This window comes from Schistocerca serialis, chromosome 4 (assembly GCF_023864345.2).
Source record: "Schistocerca serialis cubense isolate TAMUIC-IGC-003099 chromosome 4, iqSchSeri2.2, whole genome shotgun sequence".
Classification (NCBI taxonomy): Eukaryota; Metazoa; Arthropoda; class Insecta; order Orthoptera; family Acrididae; genus Schistocerca; species Schistocerca serialis.
Window position 1 is genome coordinate 778960603 of NC_064641.1, and position 22706 is coordinate 778983308.

General features: G+C 41.4%; 1 protein-coding gene across 1 annotated transcript in view; it reads right to left on the reverse strand.

Moving 5' to 3' along the window:
- LOC126473348 (origin recognition complex subunit 1) overlaps positions 1-21987 on the reverse strand; it is a 125947-nt gene extending 103960 nt beyond the window's left edge. Inside the window, exon 1 of the mRNA XM_050100344.1 lies at positions 21858-21987. The gene's annotated coding sequence lies outside the window, so the exon portion shown is untranslated. The remainder of the gene's footprint in view (positions 1-21857) is intronic.
- Positions 21988-22706: the final 719 nt, after the last annotated feature.

A 22706-nucleotide genomic window follows, 5' to 3' on the forward strand; every position in this document is an offset into this window, starting at 1 on the left:
TAACAATGAATAAAGGATGGTTCCACCTCTGTGTTAGAGAAAAACAATTATTTGTATACTTCCAAACAAGCAGACCCATCCTTAATTCATTATTACAGGTAAAGTTCGTTACACTGTTACTGGAAAGTATCGAAGGCCTCAGAGAATAGTGAAAACTGCCAGACAGACACGGGGCCATGGGTATGTACAGACACTTTCATGTCAGTGTACGCATCCATGTGACATGCCCGTGAGGGTGCACTCCATTGGTGCACGCTGCAGCCTTGGTAAGAAGCCCAAATATCTCTGACTTTCCCTCCATATCAATACCTGGACTGCGTGGGGAATCTGAATCACTGTCTGATACTTCCCCGCTCTCCCCCTCCATGTATTTTAATCGGCAGGTAGGGGCTGGAAATGGCCCAGCCCTTGTCGACCCATCAAAGAAGGGGAGACACAGTGCTATAACCCCTGTCAAAGGTTCAAGCAATATTTTCTGGTCATGATCAGCTGGACTGAATATCGACACTGCCTAGGTTTGCTGGCTGATCGACTGTTTTTGAGGAACTGCTAGTTCATACCCACAGTAGAGGGAGTGCTGGCCATGGTTCAGATTAGGACAATAGTTAGGCCTCCATGGGCATCTCAGTTTGAGAATGCTCAGTCTCTGCTAATTGCTCGGTGAGAGTATCTCCCCCTCGAGCATTGGTGTGAGCCAGAAATGACATAGAAGATGGTAGTGGTTCCACCTCCATGGGCTCCCATCACTGATCACGGAAACCCCCGCTGGTGCCTACAAGGCAGACAGGCTGTAGAGTGGACTTGTCCTGGGTGTGGCTGCATAAGCTACGCCCACTTCACTGTTGAGGTGGAGGGGGTCACTACAGCTCCTTGTGAGTAGGGTTACCGAATGATGATTAGTGATCAGGTGAAACTCAGTACTGTAGAGATATACATGACACTTCTTGACACCATATGTGATACCTAATGCATCTTCCTCTATTTGTAAGTAATTTCACTGCATTGTGTTTAATTTTTGGTTTTGTTTTGCTTTAGGGCACAAAAAACAACTGGTGTCACACGCGTCCAAGTCAAAACTGTAGAACATGAAGGCATACAGAAATGGAACGTAAACGGCTAAAAAATGGACATTCCATCAGGAAGTGGCGGACAGTTAAAACTTGGGTGCAATGTGTACAAAGCGGTGGGGTGGCACCACTTATCAAATGACGATGGCTAAAAAGGCAGTGCCCAATATGCAGCCTAGTTAAAATGACTTCCTCCCAGCAGCTGCATTTAATGTTTTAGATTCCAGTGCAGTCGCCTGTTCTATGCCAGTGGGATTTGTGGAACAGCAATCTATGAATGACACAATCAGACTTCAGTGGCAAGTGTTTGCTGGACTGAATGTTGCTAAAGAAACGGCCGACCTAAGGCTCTTTTTAAGTTGCAAGAAGGCTTTGTGACACACATCTGACCACCCAAATTTAACTCCTTTTTTAATCAACTGATTAAGCAGCTAGGACGTCTGGACTGTGTTGGAATGAATTTTGCATAAGTACTAACTTTGCCCAGGAATGACTGTAGCTATCTGAGGTTCTTGTAAACTTCTAAGTTACTAAGTTACTGATTGAATCCATATGCTCTTGTGTTGGCGTGAGCCCCTTCTTTACTTAATATACATCTTGGGTGGTTTACATTTGGCTCCAGAAACTACAAATGTCAGGGCAATAATGCAAACCACAGGCTTTGAGCTGCTCACATCTGTAGATTTTGCAAGTGCTGCTCTCATGTGGCCCGGGTAATTAGTAAGTCATCTAAATAATTAACACAACTGGAAATGCCATGGATGAGATATCTGAAACATTGTGGGAGTGTGTGCGACTCCTTCAGGTGCTAGCAACCTCCTTTGGGAACAATAGCAATTAAGGGTTACCAAATACTGATGGCTGTCACAGTAGTACTGCATAAAAAATTTGAAGTAACCAAAATAAGTCAACATTGTGGCAAGTACATGGTAACAGTAGGAATCATATGGAAACATACCAACTGGATCATAATCTCTTACTATGCACAATACTTCAGTATACAATCATATGTACATCACATTAGTAACATTGCACAATATGCAAGGCACAAAAGCTTTTTATTAATCACAGACATTCACACAAAATAAGTGTTACGGCACTCCAACACTACTCCAACACAACTCACAATGGAGGAAGAATAGTAAACACTACCCTACCTGAATAAAATCTATGCATTCTTAACAGGGAAACACAGGATAGCAAAACAAAAGATATCCCTGTAATAAATAACAAAGCCTTGACACAAATAGGAAACTCGAGTGTTGACAAAATGACCATAATGTAATCACAATAAAAATCCATTCAGGCATCTTAGCAGATGATGTTTTTAACAGAAGACTCTTGCTCCATAAAGCAGTCTGGGATAGATTGCGAGAAATCATATAATATTATCCTCTGTGAAACTTAACAGAAAGCACGGACTACAAATCCATACACCGACTGAACTGATACAGACAGCACAGAAGACAGCAACACCAAACACAAACAATAAACTGAAAAAAAAAACACTCAAAAATTCCGTGGTCACACAAACTCACAAACCTAAGAAAACAAAACAGATGCTAAACATGTGGAGATTACCTTGCAAAGCTTTAATGGAAAAAACAAACCCCGTCAATCTTGGCAATGCTGCAACAAAATGATGGAATGTGAACATACGCTTGGAGAGGCACTGCAGAATACTTGCTGCAAAAACTACGGCCTGATGATGATGATAAAAAAAAAAAAAAAAGATCTACAGATGCACATCAATCTTTGAACAAAACTACAGCTTGACTACAGAAATGAAACTGTCACTTGCCGTTTTAAATGAGAGGTTAGCCCCAGGGCCTGATGGTGTCCACATGGAAGTCCTACAACAGTTCGCATCACTCATTATCCCCTTTCTAATCAAAACCCTAAATAAGGCCCTGCATCTGGGAAGAATACCTGGAACATGGAAAATAGCGAACACTGTGATCCTCAAGAAAGCCACAGTTAAAGATTCAAACAATCAAGAGTTATACTGGTCAATTTCTTTACTGAACACACTTGTTTAAGTCCAGGAACACCTTCTGTGTGACAAACTATAGTCACATGGGGAGCTAATGGGACTTAGCTACCAGCGATCTGGATTTCAGAAAAACAAATAAATTGACAAACAATAAACCAAGCACTCTGCATAGTAGAAAACACAGACATCAGAGGTGCATTTTACAATCTATGGTGCCACAGAGGCTTATTTAGACTATGCAGCCACCTAGGGCAGTGGATTTTAAAGGTGTCTTGTAAGCTATTACTGTTTTAAAAAAACATTTTATTCACAACTCTTGAAAAGAGAATGCAAATTTAACTCACACTGAAATGGAAACATGAGAGATTTTGTTTTAGTAATGATACTTTGCACACGGTGACCATTATTAATTTTATTCAGTGTCCTGCCTTCCCATCAATCATTGAACAAAACTACAGCTTGACTACAGAAATTCTCATTGCTCAGAAATAAGTTTTGCGATGGGAGATGCCACTAGCACTGTCATAGAAGTAGCCCATGTCGACAATCAATGATACTCATCCAAAATTCACATTCAAAGAAAATACCGCCAGTCATTGTAACAGCTGGTCACTTGGGCACCAGTTCAGTTTAATTTGAAACTGTCATGAGTGCAGTTGTTTAGAGTTTAGTTTGTGATTTATATTTTAGTATTAATTTAAGTGAGTGACAGAGAAGAGAAAGTTATCTTTGGAACTGGGGGATCGAGACAGGTGTGACAATAAAGAAAGAGGAAATTGTGAGAAAGAGCTGAAAAATCAATGTGTTATTTAAAAATAAAACACAGCCAGCTAGTTCTAGACTGAAGTTAAAATTTTCTGGGTTATTAGGCCGCATCATGTTTCTTCTAAAATGTTTGATGTTTCGACCCCTCTGCTGGGATCTTCCTCAGGATCTTTTGGTGTCCACTACTGCTAGAACACTGTCAGAGATGAGTGTCGTGTCCACTTATAAAGGGTGAGTTTTCTAGCGTTCGTGCTGGAGAAGTGATAGTATTGTTTAAAATTCATATGGCTACCATTGGTGGGCCATAGTCATAGGCTAATATTCCCGCTCTGATGCAGAGGAAGGGCCGTTGGTAGCTCATTTCCTGTGGATACCATTGGCACACCATCGTCATTGGATAGAAAGGCACTATTCCACATTTATGCTGGAGAAGTGTTATTGGTTGAAATGCCTGCTAACGCTATTGGTCGGTCGTCATCAGTGGCTAGATTCGAAACAGACAGAGCAAGAGAAGAGTAATGTTTACCCAAAATATTATTGTCCGCCAAGGTGACTTGCAGCGCATTGTTTATGCCGCTCACACACCGCGGCCGCATATTTACTTCCTTGATGGCAGGGAGCCACGATGGCATTGTTGATCTCACAATAGTTGTAACAGTAATTCCTGCTGTTACAGTTGGAATTCCCACTGACTTCTTGTTGTTGCACAACTTGAGAAACTCAGGATCTATGCCTCACAGTTAATAGGTGGGCTGTGAGAATGTCCTCACTGCCACTTTTCTACCCTACATGACAGAGGCAGAACACAGTTTACAGTCACTTGCACTGGTGGTGACGCAGGGGCTGGAAAAAGGTATAGATCCAAATAGAGAGGCTGGGGCTCTAACACAGCATAATCTGACATACACATCACCATTAGCAACAGTTCTGATAGGAGTAGAAAAGTACACATATCACGGTTTCTTTAAAAATAATGGTTGACAAATAACTAAGGATACTGTACTACACACAGTCCAGTCTCATTAATATGGCCACCACCTATGTTCAATGCCAATGTGCAAAAACCACTCACAGATGGCAGGTGGCAGCACTAGCAGTGGAGATTACATAAAGTGTGTCGGGGGACGGGGAAAACAATGTAGCTGTCATCATAAGGCACAAAAGGAGTGATTTATCTGACATCCAAAAGGCATGTAATTGCCTTTCGGGTCAAGGGTGGAAGCATTACCAAAACAGTTAGGTTTGTAAACTGTTCATGTGCCGCCACAGATAAAGTATACTGTGCATGGCAAAATGGCAGTATCCAAAACCGGTGCTGAGGCAACTGCGGTTCACTACAGGCCATAGATGGCAGAGGGTAACAGCAGCAGCAGAATTGCATACAGGCAAATAGACATGCAACTGTTGTGCAACTGACCACCCAGATGAACCAAGGGGGTACCAACAGTGTCTCCTCAATGACTGTTCAGTGACCGTTGCTGTGTTTGGGTTGGGTTGTTTGGGGAAGGAGATCAGACAGCGAGGTCATCGGTCTCATTGGATTATGGAAGGACGGGGAAGGAAGTCGGCTGTGCCCTTTGAAAGGAACCATCCCGGCATTTGCCTGGAGTGATTTAGGGAAATCACGGAAAACCTAAATCAGGATGGCCGGACGCAGGATTGAACCGTCGTCCTCCCGAATGCGAGACCAGTGTCTAACCACTGCGCCACCTCGCTCGGTGCTGCTGTGTTTGGGGTTCTGTAGCAGGCGCCTGGTTCATGCATCCATACTGACTGCTGTTCATTGGCTACAAAGGCTGGAATTTGCATGCCAATTCTGCCACTGTGTGGCTTCTTCAAATGAATCATGTTTTATGCTTCATTGGACAGATGGCCTTTGGCATGTATGGTATGAAACTTCTGAAAACAATAATCATCAGATGGGCCTGGCTGGAGGAGGGAGCATTATGGCCTGGGGAGTGTTTTCACGGCATTTCCCGGGTGATTGCGTCATTATGGAAGGCACAATGGATCAACACAAGTATGCACTTATCTTTGGAGAACATGTCCACCTCTACTGTTTTTTCTCGGCATAATGACACCTACCTACACGACAATGCAAAGTGTCAGATAGCGAGCAATGTATGTATATGATCCAGAGCACTGAGATGAGTTTACTGTACTCCGCTTGCCACTAAACTCCCCAGATTGAAACCCAAGTGAGAATGTGTGGGACCACTTCGATCGGAGTGTTCATGCCATCGATTCCAAACCGAGAAACCCAGCACAGCTGGCCACGGCACTGGAGTCGGCATGGCTCTGCATCCCTGTTGGTACTTTCCAGAACATCACTGACTCTCTTCCTGTATGTCTTGCAGTGGTCCACACTACAAAGCGTAGTTATTCAGGCTTTTGATAGGTAGTCACATTAATGTGACTGGACAGTATACTACCAAAATAGTCACTTCAGCTTATCAATTTCATCACAACTAAAATGCATTCAGTAAACATTATTTCAGGCTACATTGCTAAAATAACTTTTAAGTTGATGGCTGAGTCGTGTGTGGGATAGGATGGAAGCAGTAGTCTTCTTGCTTATCTTTCTTCAGCTGGCAACTATTAATGCACAATATTTTTCAATTTACATACTGAATTTCATTAATAAATTTTCCATGACTGTTGCTTATCTTTCTTCAGCTGGCAACTATTAATGCACAATATTTTTCAATTTACATACTGAATTTCATTAGTAAATTTTCCATGACTAACACCTTTAGGTAACTACAATCATTTGATCAAATAGATGATATCTGAAAACAAGCTGCTACTAAAATAGAAGATGTGTGTAACCACAAGCCAACATTTTTATAACTAGAAGAATGATTAAGTCACAGGCAACTACAGGTGTAAGAAAATGGTGTAACTGAACAATTTATTTCTCAATTTTAAATTTCAAAAAGCAGGAAGCAAGATCGAGAGCATGGTCATTTAAAATGGGGCACAAGCCTGGATTACAAAAAGACTGGGAAATTACTTGGCCAAGATTTTTTCAAAGGAATCATTCTGGCACTTGCCTGGAGCAATTTAAGGGAATCACTGAAAATATAAATCTGGAAAGTCTGATGAGAACTTGAACCAGCTCTGTCCTGAATGCAAGTCCAATATTTTAACTATCTGACCACACTGGTTGGTTTAAATGATAAAGCAGAATAATTAAACCTCATAACACAACAAACTTATGCACATATTTTTTTGTTATTTTATGGAGCTATTAAACTAAATTCTAAAATGGAAGGTGCACATTAGCATTAGTGTGTCTAAAATATCTATTGATACTGTTATGCTACCAGATGTTACAAGGAAATAAAGTTATCCAAATAACAATAACTGGAGTCAGCTTGCTTTTGAAGCTTTGAATACACAGGGCAGAGAGCAAACAGACAGCACCAGATTCAGCTGTCAAATATCCTACAATAACAAATTTCCTCACATTAAAATAACCACAACTGCATAAAACATCACAAACTTGTATATGACCCAATACTACTATGGCGGAGACAACTGTATTTTCACACGCGAAATTCCAATGGATACGTTTATACAGACACTATAGATAAAATATGCCCATGATGGAACAATCAAGGATGTTCGAATTTACTATTTCTAGCTATTACTTACCGGCAGCAATTGCTCTGTCGAAATTCAATTTCAGTAGTTTACAGTGCATTCAATCCACAAGAAGTTACAACAGATGAAGGATTGTTCACTTTGATACAAATGTGGATACACTTGGAATGGTGAAATGAGAACTCCTTAAGCCCCATCTACTCCCAACCTTTGTTACAGCATTCTCATCCTTTTGAAAGATCCAGGTGCAGCACTTTTCCTAAGCACCCTTCCCAGCACATCTAATTTCAATTCCATCGCAGGCATACCCTATGCAGTCAGGAACAGGATCACTGGTGAAAACAGTCATGCCTTACAGGCAACAGAGTACACTGATGGCCACCATGAGCAACAATCCTGAAGACAGCTGAGTTATGCAATTCCACCAGCAAAGGTGCTGCCTGTTTTGTAGTGTGGTCAGCCTATCACCATGATCTTAACACATGTACAGAATACCACAGTACATAAATAAACTGCAGGATGGCAGAAGTCTTCTCCAGTTCTCAACAGCTCAAATGAAGATGACTGGCTGGTGTCCAGTGTAGTAAATGATGAAAGGCTGCAGGCCCAAAAGATCTTTAATAAAGCAGTCATGGAATATATCAGCTATGCTGTAGCTTTTGCACAATATTTTATGTTGGGATGACAATCAGCCGACTGTCCACCTGAATGAATAGCCACCACTAAGCTGTGGTCAACAGCAGATTGACCATTCAGTGGCAGAACATGCTGCTAAGCACAACACACACTACATCAGTTGCTGCTTAACATGTGGTGACATCAGGATCATCTCCACCACCAACACTAGCTTCTCTGAATTGTGTACATGCGACAGTGATCTCACAGTACCTGGCCTTAATCTCTACTAGTCCCTGGCTCACACCTGTCTCCAGTTTGTCCCCATGACCCTTACTTCACTCATTCTACATTTATGCTTCTCTCTGTTGTCTTTGCCTGCATCTCGTGGTCGTGCGGTAGCGTTCTCGCTTCCCACGCCCGGGTTCCCGGGTTCGATTCCCGGCGGGGTCAGGGATTTTCTCTGCCTCGTGATGGCTGGGTGTTGTGTGCTGTCCTTAGGTTAGTTAGGTTTAAGTAGTTCTAAGTTCTAGGGGACTTATGACCACAGCAGTTGAGTCCCATAGTGCTCAGAGCCATTTGACCCATTTTTTTTGTCTTTGACTTTCTCTGTTCACTCCCCTTACAAATCCGTTCTTCCCAGTATATCATGTGCCTTTACTTCTTCCATTATTTGAAGGATATAGAGTCTTAATCCATTTTCTGTTAAATAACGTATTTTACTAAACAGAACTTTTGAGAAATACAAGCTACTGCACTACAGATATTTTATTTGAAAGCTGTTAACACATGTGGGAATATGCAGACACCAAATGTTCATACTGTAATGACTGAATGAATATAGAATTAGTAACAGCAGATAGTGGATATCTAAGCATGATGAAAACTGGAAAGGTTACTCCATGTTTGATATGGGATAGATAGAAGGCAGAGAGCTTCTGTGCGGATCTTAAATGGCTGCACGTATGAACTATTTCCAAGTTACCACAGCCTGAGTGTTGAGACGTGTGGACATGATGGAAGTACAGTGCATCAGCCATAAAAGCCTCATCAAATAATTGGATTGTCTGTTGACACCATTTTGAGAAACCTATATCTCAGAACTCCTCCTCGTAAACTCATCTCTATTAGTAATGTCACTAAGAGCAGTGTGTCTAAATTCTGCAGCAACATGCTACTGTCAAAGAGACAGATTCCATAACCAGTCATATACTGTCTCTCTTCCTGTAAGTTTCCACAATGAACATGGATGGAAGGATAGATAGATGATTGGACAGATGGATGGATGGATGGATATGTTGGTGTGGGTGCACGACAGCAAGGTCTTCAGTGCCCATGCGAAAACAATTTGAGAAAAGTGTTGGTAAAATACAATAAACAGGAGTATAAAACAGCATGTAAAATAAAGGTAACAAAAGTTGGACAACGATGTGTGTGCCCACACACAAGCATGGAATGAAGTATCACGTCAATATTAACAGATTAACTACACACCAAGAAAGTGATATAAGAAGCTAAAACAGTATAGCAGATGGATGTGGCTGGCTGACCGCAAAAATTATTAAGGAGGAGCCAGCCTCTCTGCAACACCAGACATGTTACAGAACTTTAAAACCTTAGTCACACTCATATTGTCATCAGATAAAATAGAGGGCAGATCCCCACCAATGTCTGCTTCTGCCCTTGTGTCTTGATATAAAATGCACTCTGTTAACATATGGCACAGAGAGATCGGTACGCCTCGAGCATCACAAAATGGGGGATCCTCGCACCGTAGTAAAAAACCATGTATACAAGGGCAATGCCCTATGCAAAGGCAACTGGCAGGAGGAACTTCACCAGCCACAGCTGATTGTCCATTACTGTCCGCCATTACTTATCCCACTACTGCATGAACATCCCGTGTAGTGCAGAAATGATAGCCTGCAAGGGAATAGGGCACTGCGCTGCATCCTGTCCTCTGCATGCCTCCTTGGCAGCCCCATCAGCCTGTTCATTTCCTCGTGTCTCAACTTGACCTGGCACCCAGCAGAATGGCACCAGCTGTCCCTGCTGTTGGAGCAAGTACAGTTTGTCACATATCAGCTGGTCCAACTTCTCAGCTGGGTATAGATTTTGTAACAATTGTAAGGCACTAACGGAATTGGAGCAAACGAGAAACCTTTTGCCCCAAATATCACGCATCAGGTCTCAGCTGGGTATAGATTTTGTAACAATTGTAAGGCACTAACGGAATTGGAGCTAACGAGAAACCTTTTGCCCCAAATATCACGCATCAGCTCCAGTGCCTTCAGGATCATGTGGAGCACCGCCGAGGAAATAATATACTTATCATGAAGGAGAACAATATACTCATCATGAAGGGGAATCCTGGTGACATGGTCGGGGAACATGACAGAGCAGCCAAGGAACTTCCCTTGTTTGGAGCCATCAGTGTACACTACTGTGAAACCGTGATGCTTATCTAAAATATTAAAAAACAAGAGACTGAAATGTAAAAACTGGTGTATTATATTTCTTAAAATTGATAAATCTAAAATTAGTCCTGGCCTCTGGAGGAGCCAAGGTGGAAATCTGCTCCAACTGCAATGTAAAACATGAAGACCGGCCACACTCATCTCTAAAAGTCAATACTGTATGTGAATCCCAGAGAGCCTCGTTGCCTGTTACGAAAAGCCTTTCCATTGGAGGCTGGGCAACGGTATGGTATGCCGGTGTGTATAATGTTTAATATGTCTGGCACAGCATGAGTAGCCGTCATCTGATATAAAGTGGCAGTTCACCAGCCTCTGTACACAGGCTTCATATGGCGCCTGTCCTGAATGCTCCAGTGGCCAATCGAACCCCTTCACGGTGCACCATGTCCAACATCTTTAGCAAATCAGAGAAGTCATCCACAAACAAATAACACTGGACAGGACTTTTCACAACTGAAGTAATGCTATTAATAGTTATGACAAAGACAGTAACACTTTAAACACTAACTAGAGGGACACCGTTTTTGTGCTGAAAGTGATCAGACAGGACATCATCGACTTGGTATCGAAAATACTGTGGTGAGAGAAAGGACCGAATAAAAATGGGAGGACAACCATGAAAACCCCATTCTTGAAGCTGGGCATTGATAAGATGCCTCCAAGTTGTATCGTAGGCCTTCTTGACGTCAAAAAATATATCTAAAAGACGATGCCAGTGCTGGAAAGCCTGTTGTACAGCCACTTCCAGGAGGGCCAGGTCATCAAAGATGGAGTGGTACCTCCTGAGCCCATACTGAAAGCAACTAAGGAATTGCCTTGATTCTAAGATCCAGACAAGGCAGTAGTTGACCATCCAATCCAAGGCCTTTCCCATGCAGCTTGTGAGGGCAACACTACAGTAACTACTCGGGAATGTACGGTCTTTCCCAGATTTTAAAAGAGGAATTACAATTGCCTCACGCCAGGAGTCGGGAAAGTGACCTGACTCCTATATGACATTAAAAAGAAGTGCAAGGAGCATATCTTTGTTTTGTCTTGTGATGGGCCACAGCATACTGTAATGGATTGGTTGTGACCAGGGGGCGTGTCATGAGCCACAGACAATGCAGAATCCATCTCCCACATGGAAAATGGGCAGTTGTAATCTTCATCAGCGGTGAACAGTAGTCCAAACTGGACCTCTCAACAACTGCTCTACGGCGCTGGAAGCCTGCATCCTGTCTGGCTGTTGCAGTAACTGTGGCAAAATAGGCAGCCTTAGTATGGGCAATGTCTCATGGATTGGTTTGGAGTGTGCTGTTCCCCATTACAGCAGTCATGGGGCACCTCCCTCTTCTCCCAGAAATTCTCCTGATGGTCTCCCATACAACAGAACACTTTGTAGAACAATTAATGGTGTTCAGGAACTGTTACCTACCACAACCTCTTCTTGCACTATCGAAGAATCCGGTGACATTTCACCCTCACCACCCAAAAGGCTGCAAGGTTCTCTGGCAGTTGATCGGCACTTGAACCTACGCAGAACCGCATGCCTAGTCCTGATTGCAGAGCCCCATTTGTCATCCAACAAGGGACACCCGTGGGGTGTGGAATGGATGCTTCAGCGGCATGGTGGATCACTTTGGTAATATGATCCACCCATTCCACAACATTGACACAATGTTCAAACTGTGCTAGCTGTCCATGAAGTTTCCAGTCTGCTCTACTGAGCACCCATCGTGGTGGTTTCCTTTCTGGTTCCACTATCTGGCATGTGAATCCAAATTGGGAAGTGACTGCAAGTCATTGACCACTTCCCATTGTGCAGGGGAAGCAAGAGCTGGAAATCAAAGTGAGAGATCGATGGCACAGAATGACTTAGTTGCAACGCAGAAGTACGTGCTTTTCCCGTACTTAGCAAATATGCACATGATGACACAAGAAGCCTCTCAATCGCTCCACCCCTGGGACAGGTAGTTGCAGAACCCCAAAGCACATTGTGTGCATTAAAATCACCACAGAGGGTGATGGGGTGGGGGCGCTGCGTAAGGCCGTTTAGAGCCCTTCACTGAGCGTATCATGTGGCAGCAGGTAAAGGGAACATACTGTGAATGAATGACGCACAAGCACTGATATAGCAACAAATTCGTTGTAAGTGAGTGAGGCGAGGAGTGGTAGTCGGTACTGACAAAAATACATCCTCTAGCTCGCTCTCACTTGGGTCGTCCTTCTTGTGGAGTACATACCCTTGTAGCTCACAGGTGTATGACTGTGAAATTAGTCTCCTGGAGACACAGACACAGTGGTCTACTCTGAAACAGTAGGCGAAGTTCCTCCACATGCATCCTGAAACCTTGCAAGTTCCACAGAAGTATGGGAGCCATCTATCAAGGAGGTAGCACCTTCGTCCTGTCTCTACGCAGGGGTGGGGAGACTGCAGAGGGTGGAGGTTCAGTCATGGGGCGAGATGATTGCCCCACACATACTACATACTCCATCAGCTCCAATAAGAGTCAGCAGAATCATCAGGTAGAATCATATCAACATGGTCCGACGGTTTACTACTCGATTTCATCTGCTGTTGCTGCTTTACAGTAGCTTCTCGCTGTTTCGAGGGGTTTGCTGGAGCTGGAGTAGGAGGGGTAATGGCTGCGGCGCTGGACTTTTGAACAGCCTCAGCCTTTGGAGGTGCCATGGACTCATCTTTGTTGGCCACTCTACCTTTGCCTGCTGTTCTAGTGGACACTAAAGGCTCTGAAACACTTGCTGCCTTGCAAGTGCATTGACACTCACCACCTCCGTTTGAATAGAGACATCAGCTTTTGGAATAGGCTTCTGAAGAATTGAAGCAAAAGATGTGGCAAATGTGGGAGGCCGCATGGACTTAAATATCTTTTCGGCCTCAGCTTGTGCTTTGCATTCCTCTACAAAGAACCTTCACAGTCCCTACTCCAAACAGGGTAGAGCAGTTGATACATTTGGCAGGAGACGAGCAACCAACTCTTTCATGAGTGGCCTTACCACAGTTGCCACACGTCACTGGCTTTTGAAGCAGCGCATTTGGTTTGGGAAATAAGGCGCATGCTAAGGTGAAGAAAGCCAGCCTTAACATGCTCAGGAAGTTTTGTGCTACTGAATGTCAGGATAAAAGAATCAGATTTGATAGGACCCCCATCTATCCTCTTCATGATGTTTTAAATGTCTACTACACCTCCTGGAGCCTACTCACGTTGCAGTTCCTCCTTGGGAATCTCGATGAGATCCCTGAACATCACAATGCCTTTGCTATAATTCAAGGTGGTGTGCAGTTCAGTGTCTATTACATACTCTCGGAGCTACTTAGCTGTTTGTAGGTTAGTGGCTTGCTGGGAATTGGAAGTTTCCACTAACAGTGTCCCATAGCGCAAATGCTTCACTGATTATATGGAGCCACAGATCCCCTCCAAACCCTTTTGTACATAGAAGGGCGAAACCTTTTCAAAAGTACCCTCCTTCCATTTCACTACTAAAAACACATTCCAAGGACCAGCATGCACTCTGTTACTAAATACTGTACTTTTCGAATGAACTTGTCAATCAGGACTTGTTACACGAGCCCTCTTGTTAGATGGGGTACCTTCCAGTGGTACATTCTTTCTGCTGGGTGGAGGAAAAGCAAATTTCAGAGGATCCATTTAAGTCCCACGAACATCTGAGGTGTGGCAGGTTCCCCAGAGGTTTCCAGCTAGCAACTGTTCCACCTCAACAACCATGCATCTCATCCGAGCGCAGCAAACCTCAAGACTGAGGGTTTTTTTTATACAGGTTTTTACAAATCTCACGATCCGGACAGTAAAGCCAAGATCTCCATTCCCTGTGACACACAACTTGGTGGTTGCTGAAGCATGCCCAGAGCTTATGGTGACAGAGAACTGGGAGCTCTGACCAGTCTTCGTCTCAGGAACCCCGAGGTCACCAAGCCCCTACCCAGCAAAAGAATCCACACTGAATAATTATCTGACTGACTCCCAAGCTTTAACATGGCTGCCTAAACTATATTCTACACAAGTTTAGAGTTTTCATGAAGAACTGCAATCACTGATGGACAGTCGGTTGGTTGGTTGGTTGGTTGGTTGGTCTCTCTCTCTCTCTCTCTCTCTCTCTCTCTTCCTGCACAGTTCCATTATTCACTGACACACATCCTGAAATGTACTCTCAGTTGTGCAAAATCTGCTTCTCCTTAAAATGGGGCTGGCTATTAAAATTGCAGCTGCAGAAAGGACACCAAATAACATAATTTTTTCCTATTGTATATATACAGTACACTATTAAGAACACATGAATGTAATATCAGGTATTCAGGGCTATACAGTGAAATTTAGTACACACAGCTGCTACCTCTCACAGCCTCAACAGCTGTATGTTGAGTAAGACAAAGACAAATTAAGCTCGAGTGACAACTACAGGTGCATCATCATCACATTCCAAATGTTATCACTGGCTGTCCAAATTAATGGCTATGCAAATCCGAGGTAACTGTGTTGCATACCCAATGGCATCCCATTCCACCACACCAAATGCTTTGCCATATGAGAGGGATAAATGCAATGTGACGCTTTTCGGAACTGAGACACATCTGGAAAGATGAGGTGTGACAAACAAAACTACCTCCTAACTCAAGATATGTGTATGGCTGTTCAATATTAAATGAACAAGCAAAAATTGATGTTGCTCATAAGTACTAGTATGGCGTTACAAATACATCAATTCCAGATCTGAATGACAGTCATGGGACCCACAATGTGAGCACCAAAATTGTGGAATGATAAACTGTGGTCTCAGCAGAAAATAATCCTGTCATTGTGTATTTCTGACATATGCTGATAGATGTTTATCCTGCTCACATGAGGCACAATCTTCTCCCAAACAAAGCAACATCCAAATGTGATTTCTAACATCCAAATGTGATTTCTAAATGAGAAACCCACAGCATAATCTTTACATACAAACAAGATATAGATGGTGTTACTCCTCCTACCTACTATGTAAGCTCATAGCATTTTTCATGCACATAACACAGACTTCAATCACCAATAATACATTCTGCTTCACTATTTACAACAGTCTTGTCAATGTTGGGGTAACTTTTCAATTCCACGACTGTAGAAATCACACTGTTTTGAGGCGAAGAGCTCGTCGAGTCATGTTCGGATCGCTTCATCTAGAAAGGAACTTCCTTGAAGGTTGTTTGACACAAAGTGAAAAGGTGAAATCTGAGGGTACAAGATCAAGGAATAAGGTGGGTGTGGAATGACTTCCCAACCCAACTTGTGTATAGTGTGTTTTTCTCAGTCTAGTAGGATGCAGGCAGGCGTTATCATGGAGTAGCATCACTTCTCACAGCCTTCCTGGTCACATTTCTTGAATTGTGTCTGCAAGACATCTCAATTGTTGACAATAAATGTCAGCAGTGATGGTTCGACACGGGGAACAATTTGTAGTACACCACACCATCACTGTTCCACCAGATGCATTACATTATCTTTTGTGGATGTTTGCAGGTCTTTGTATGGGAGTTGCTGCTTTGTTTGGACTCAACAATCATTTTCTTTTCCTTATATTAGCATTAAGACATCATTTCTCGTCACCAGTAACGATACAGGATAGGAATGGTCGGTGTTATTCATGAGTCATCTGATGACAAGCAAGCAGAGATGTACATTTGGCCACCCACAATTTCTGTGTGTTTGGCTTGGAACATGTGGTACTGCTGCACCTGATTTTTGAACCTTTCTCATTGCATAAAAATATTGTATGATGGTGGAATGATCACATTTCATCACATTTGCTACTTCTTGACTACACTAACTATTTTCAACAAACACTGAAGGTCTTCTGAACGTGAAGAGTCACTAATGTCAAAACAATCCTTCCTAAAACAAGAAAACCATTTTCTCGCTGTGCTCTGCCCAATTGCATTACGCCTATAAACTGTAAATATTTCTGGCTGCTTCCATAGCTGTCACCCCTTTATTGAACTCAAACAGAACAACAGGTCAGAAATGTTCCAATTTCTCCAGTCAGGACTCCATTTTCTAGCATCCACAGCTCCTCTCAGTATCTCCAAATGACAACATGTAAACTCAAATAGCAACAGTGAATTACAAATAAAAAATGACAATTGCTAAATAAGCCCTTAGCAACCAGAATACCAACACAGAAAACAAAAACGCTACAAGCTTATGCACCAACCTAAAATATCCTAGCAAACAGTATTAGCTCATTAATGGTTAGCAGTGTAACAGTCCTGCCTCACTGCTGTCATTACTGGACTTATGATAACAGCCAATATTTACTCACACACAGTAAATATCTTGTCTGGCAGGGAACACAATCACAGGACAAGAAAGGCAAAACATGCGTTCACTACTATAAACACTGTAGTGAATGGGTTATCAGAATCAAAATAATCACAAAGTGACAAACGCAAATAGAAGTAAAAGTACACATGCCTACTAGTTTCACAGATGTGAAGAGACTGAATTAATGTATGAAGATACACAAGAAATTACTCAGTTTGTGAGAGACATATTTAATTGTGATGGAGAGCTGAACCTGATAGCACAAAGAGAGAGAAAAACAGTGTAACACATAATGGGGAAAAAAAAGGGGGATTACTCAGTTTGTGAGAGACACATTTAATTGTGATGGAGAGCTGAACCTGATAGCACAAAGAGAGAGAAAAACAGTGTAACACATAATGGGGGAAAAAAAGGGGGGAGTTACTTTTTACAATTTGATACAGTACACTACATAATCATTACAAACCCTTGGTTTCAGGAACGTGACAAAAGATCTTACAGGAGCAAGAGAGATATGGAATACCACAAAGTTTCATATAGAATACATAGTGGTATTTTGAGAAAAATTGAAAAAACCAGATAGCAAACAAGTTAGTAAAAGGTAAGAAATTAAGGAGATGAGATCTGGATAAGTTGCAACAATCAGAAACGACTGAGTGTTTCAGTATTAGGCAGCAACTAACTGAAACAGGGAAAGGAATGTAACAGAAGAGGAATGAGCAGCTATGAGAGATGAAATAGTAAAGACAGCACAGGAAAAACCACATAAAAAGAAAAGGGTCGACAGAAGCGTCCGATCCCACACGTCGGCTTTGACCCGTGACGTAAGGGTGTTGTCGTGTGTGACGTCACGACGGCGCGGAGTTTGGTTTGAGTGTGGCTGTCTCCAGTTCTGTTTTATCTTATTTTATTTACTTTTCTGATCTGTTCGTTCTATCTCGTGAGTTTTTTTTTTTTTAAATTTAAAAACACTTATTACTTATTTTAATTATCTGTTTCCTCCAATTTCTGTTTTAGTTTATTATATTTATCTTTCTGATCTGTTCGTTCTATCCCGTGAGATTTTTTTTTTAAGACAAAAAACACTAATCAGCTACTGAAGCATCTTTATCTTCTATGGGTTGCAGGGGTTACGACCTCTGGGGTGGTGGGTGGGTATTCATGCATGGCTGTCTTCGCTTACATGTTGTAGCTACGCAAGGCGTCTAAATTTGTTTATATTTAGTTTACCCCCACCCAAAACACCCCATTTTCCACACTTGTCCCGTTAGTGTCATTAGGCTTCTTGTGGAAAGTGTGTGTGTTTGTTTTTGTTTCCGCCATATTTGTGACGTCATGGGTCAAAGCAGACGGGCAGAATCGGACGCTTCCGTATTTCCAAAGAAAAAGGCTCAACAGCAGCTCTTGGACAATACAGGAGATATTAAATTTAATTTATGGAAAGTGGAAACACATATGAAGCAACTGAAATACAAACTGGAATATAGATATCCAAAACTGAGTCTGATAAGTAGTCCATAATAAGTGTTTAACATCCTGTCGACAACTAGGTCAGTAGAGATGGAGCACAAGCTTCGATTAGAGGAAACTGAAGAAGGAAAGCAGCCATTTCCTTTCGAAGGAACCATCCTGGCATTTGCCTTAATTGATTTAGGGAAACTATGGAGAACCTAAATCAGTACAGCCAGACATGGGTTTGAAGAGTCGTCCTCTGGAATGTGAGATGCGAGTCCAGTGTGTTTATCACTGCACAAATCCACTCAGTTTGGAGAAAAGAGAAACAGCTGTACAGCTATCAAGCACTCAATTGACAAGCCAGTACTAAGCCAAGAAGGAAAGGTTGTACGAGGGAGGAACATCTGAAATTGCTATATGAAGAAAGGAAACTGCTTCAGGTTGGATTTCATTGGAACCTTTGTGGACAGTGACCGATTTAATTCAAAGAGGAAGTCAGTAATCAGGTGTGATTCAATCTGCACTTTATTGCAGACCTCGATTTCAGTTACAAGATAGCAATCACCAGCGCATATGAAGTGAGACACATGTGCCCTGATGATAATTATCCTGTAGCTAAAATCTAGACAAGCACCAAAGTAAAGATTGAATCACGGTTGACTTTCTTCCCATTTGAAAGGGAAGGTGATAACAATATGATGCAAAAGTAAGAGGAAACAGACACAGATTAGAAGATAAGAATAATTTGCACAGCAGTCAGTGTATTGTCAATATAAGATGTGAGAAGAGACAGCTTTTTAGCAGATGTGTTGCTTGGGGTGGCACACTCTAATGTTGAGTTTTGATGTCAGTGAAGTGGTTTTGTTGCGATTTAGAAAAGGTTGTTTTGTGGGCTAATACACTGGATATGGCTTTGAATTTTAACAGTCGTCGATAATGGTTGCTACAACATATACCATTAATTTTAAGCAATAATATGGTGCTTTAGTACACTATATTAAGAGAAACCATTGTGGGACAGGAATCAAAATGGTGAGGGTTGCTGCATCACATACCAGTCACAGTCTCCTGTGGATGCTTTTGGGTAGGGGTCAACTGTTATTTTGAAATTTTTGTTTCCTATAGAGATTTGAGGATAAAATATGACTGTTAAACATAAACTGGAATTTAAAAATGATGAAACTGTGGTTTGCACAAACATAAGAGGGAAATTGGGGGCAGTTAAATTATTGTTTTTTTTTTTTTTTTTTTTTTTTGGGAGGGAGAAAAAGGCAGTCTTCTGCCTTGCACACTAATTTAGAAGAATATTGATGACAGAAGTATTTGATGCGCAATTTCTTCTCAGAGTTTCTTAAAACTTATGGGGAAAATTTATAGACCAAAGTTAGTTTGTTGAGCTGAGGAGGGGAGGGTACATTATAAGATGTGAGTTTTGTGATTGTAGTTTGGAATTTGGGGTAATGGTGCAGTTTTCTGTGCCACTGTTTGGGAGGGATTTGGGAGAGGAGCCAAGGGAGGAAGTTTTAAGTTAGTTTGGCTTATCCTGAAAAGATTATTTCAATTTTTAAAACTTAATTTTAGTTTTATTGGTGTTTTTTAGTAGGCATATGGGTACTGAGAGGGATTTTCAAGTGTGGGAGATGTGCAGGTCTTTGGAGGAAAGTAGATGGAGTAAATGTTTATTTAATTATTTTTGTGGCTCTTTATTTATTTACTGAATGGTGGTATTATCTTGTGGTCAATATTTTTTGTACAATGAAGTTTCTTGATTTATATGTTGTTAAAATGTATTTATTTAGTTTTCATTCATATTACAAATGTACTGATGCGAGCTTCGTGGGTATTGTTGACTTCATTTTTTCAGTAATGGCTAACTGAAGTTAGCGATACAAGATATATGTTTATATAGTCATAAAATTTGGTTTGTGTGCACTGTTTATTCGTCATCAGTGTGTATTGTGTTCATTTTAGGTTGTGTGAATTCGTGAACTAGCAGAAATGTATCTCCCTCCCCCTCCCCAAAGCTCCTGCTTCACATTAGTTGGTACAGTGGAGTTCAGTATATACATTGATTCTTTAGTATTTATGTAATGTGGGGTCAATGGATATTTGGATTTGGTTCATATGTAATGGAGAGATTGTTCCACCTAAAGCCCCCAAGTTTCCATAGGTGTCTCTCATATTTGTTTTGCCATTATTTTGAATGTATTTTCCATTATGAGATTGGTGTTGTCTGTTTGAGATGGATGCATGTTTAGGATAACAGTGAAAATAATGGATGTAGATGAAATACTTGTTTCTGTCATTTTGACTGTCTACAGTCAATGGCAATGTCAATGCTTCAGCATTTTCACATGAATTTTTGCAGCCTTTCATATTAATGGAGATTCTAACAGTTGGCACTTAAACATTAGGATTTGCTACCAGTCAATTAGTTACCACAACCATATCTTCTGCTTCCACATTTGTTGGCTTCAGCGACTTGCAATCAAACTGTCACCTTCCAACCTTGGGCTGCATTAGAAATCAGTCTGTCACCACAACCACGATTTCATATGGGTCCAATATGTAACTTCAGCCATATATTTTTGTTTTATGACCCTCAAGATTCTCCTTGATAAGGGGAACCACAGGACACTGAATGAACACATAAACGAATTAACTAGGAACTTTGTTTATGAGTTATCTTTGTACCAGATACAAGTTCACCACTTCTTGAAATCTAATGTCATACTTCGGATTTTGTTATGATCATCTATAGGATAGTCACATACACAAGTAAAAACCACCATACACAGAACCTCAATTTTGTTTCCCCATAGATCTTTCTCGTCCTCCTACCCACAGATTTTGATCAAATGGGCAATATTTGAAAACAGGTTGTAACAATAATAAAATATGTATGTAACCACAAATCATCGTTTCTGTAACTAGCAGCAGAGATACATCGCCACCGTCATACACATCACACCATGCGACATTTGTGGTAAAACAGTATACTTCTACATGTATCTCTCCGTTTACAATATTCAAAAAGGAGGAAGTAAGATTGACAGCGCGGTTACTCGAGGTGTAACACAAGCCAGGATTACAAAGGATCGAGAAGGAAAGCGGCCATGTCTTTTTCAAAGGAGCGATCCTGAAATTAACCTGGAGTCATTTACGGAAACCACGGTAAACCTGAATCCGGATGTGCACACGAGGACTTTAATTGTCCTCTAGCACGCGAATCCGAAATGCTAACCACTGCGCCACCTCGCTCCGCATACATATTCGCATGCGAACCACTGCGCCACCTCGCCCGGTTAAAATATTAAGGCAGAATCATTTAACAGCATAACAAAGAAAACCTAACACAAATTTATTTGGTTATTTTATGCACTCCTTAAGCTGAATTACGAAAATGAAGGTATACATTAGCACTATTGTCTCAAAAATATATGTCGCTAGTGTTACGCTATCATACGTTGCGTGAAAATGACGATACAATATCACATAATTGGAGTCAGCTCGCTATTTAATCTTTAAATATCAAGGCCTGAAAGCAAATCGATAGTACCTGGTCCAACTGTCAAACACTCTATAGTAGTAAATAATGTGACAGTACGATCACTGCAACATTAAATACCACACACCCTTACACAACTTTCACACATCGCTCTCTTCAAAGCAGACGACTGTATTTTCGCGCGCTAAAGTCCAATGAGTATTCATAAAACTACCAAAGATGTAAGTCCAAATTGGATGGAATTGTCTCGCGCCAGTAAAACACTTGGCTGCGCTTTCGCTTTGGATACGAAATAGACATCACGTGACTATACTCAACCAGCTCCAGAAAACACCTGATTGTGTCTGTTTACCGTTCTGAGAGTAGCTGCTAAGACGTGTGCTACGGTTGTCTACTTCCATGTAGCTTGCTTATTCTCATTTCGTTTACTTTATTTGTTATTTTTTGTTTCTTTATTTTTGCTACCGGAAATTAATATCTTTTTATAAGTTTAAGTTGTTAAAAAGATGAAAATAGTTCAAAATTGTATAGGTTACGGCAGTTATTCGGAGGTGAAGAGCACTGCACGGGATAAGGTAGTGTGGGGAGCTGCATCAAAATAGTCTTCGAACTGAAGACAACAGCAACAACAAAAAACATTGTTATGGCGATGGTTGTCACTGTTTAAATAGTCTGTTATTTTTTTCCCATTTCATTAGTTTTAAAAAAACTAGTCTCCATGATTCAAATACACGGTAGAGGTAGAGTACCTAAACTCTTAAATAGGGACTTACAGGCGTTTCTATGTTTACATCCTTTATGATTCTATCAGCCTTCTCTGTGTTGTGAAAACACGTTTAGCTGCCACCAATTTACCCCACAAGATAACCCCATATTTAAAGTGAGAAAGGAAGTAGATAT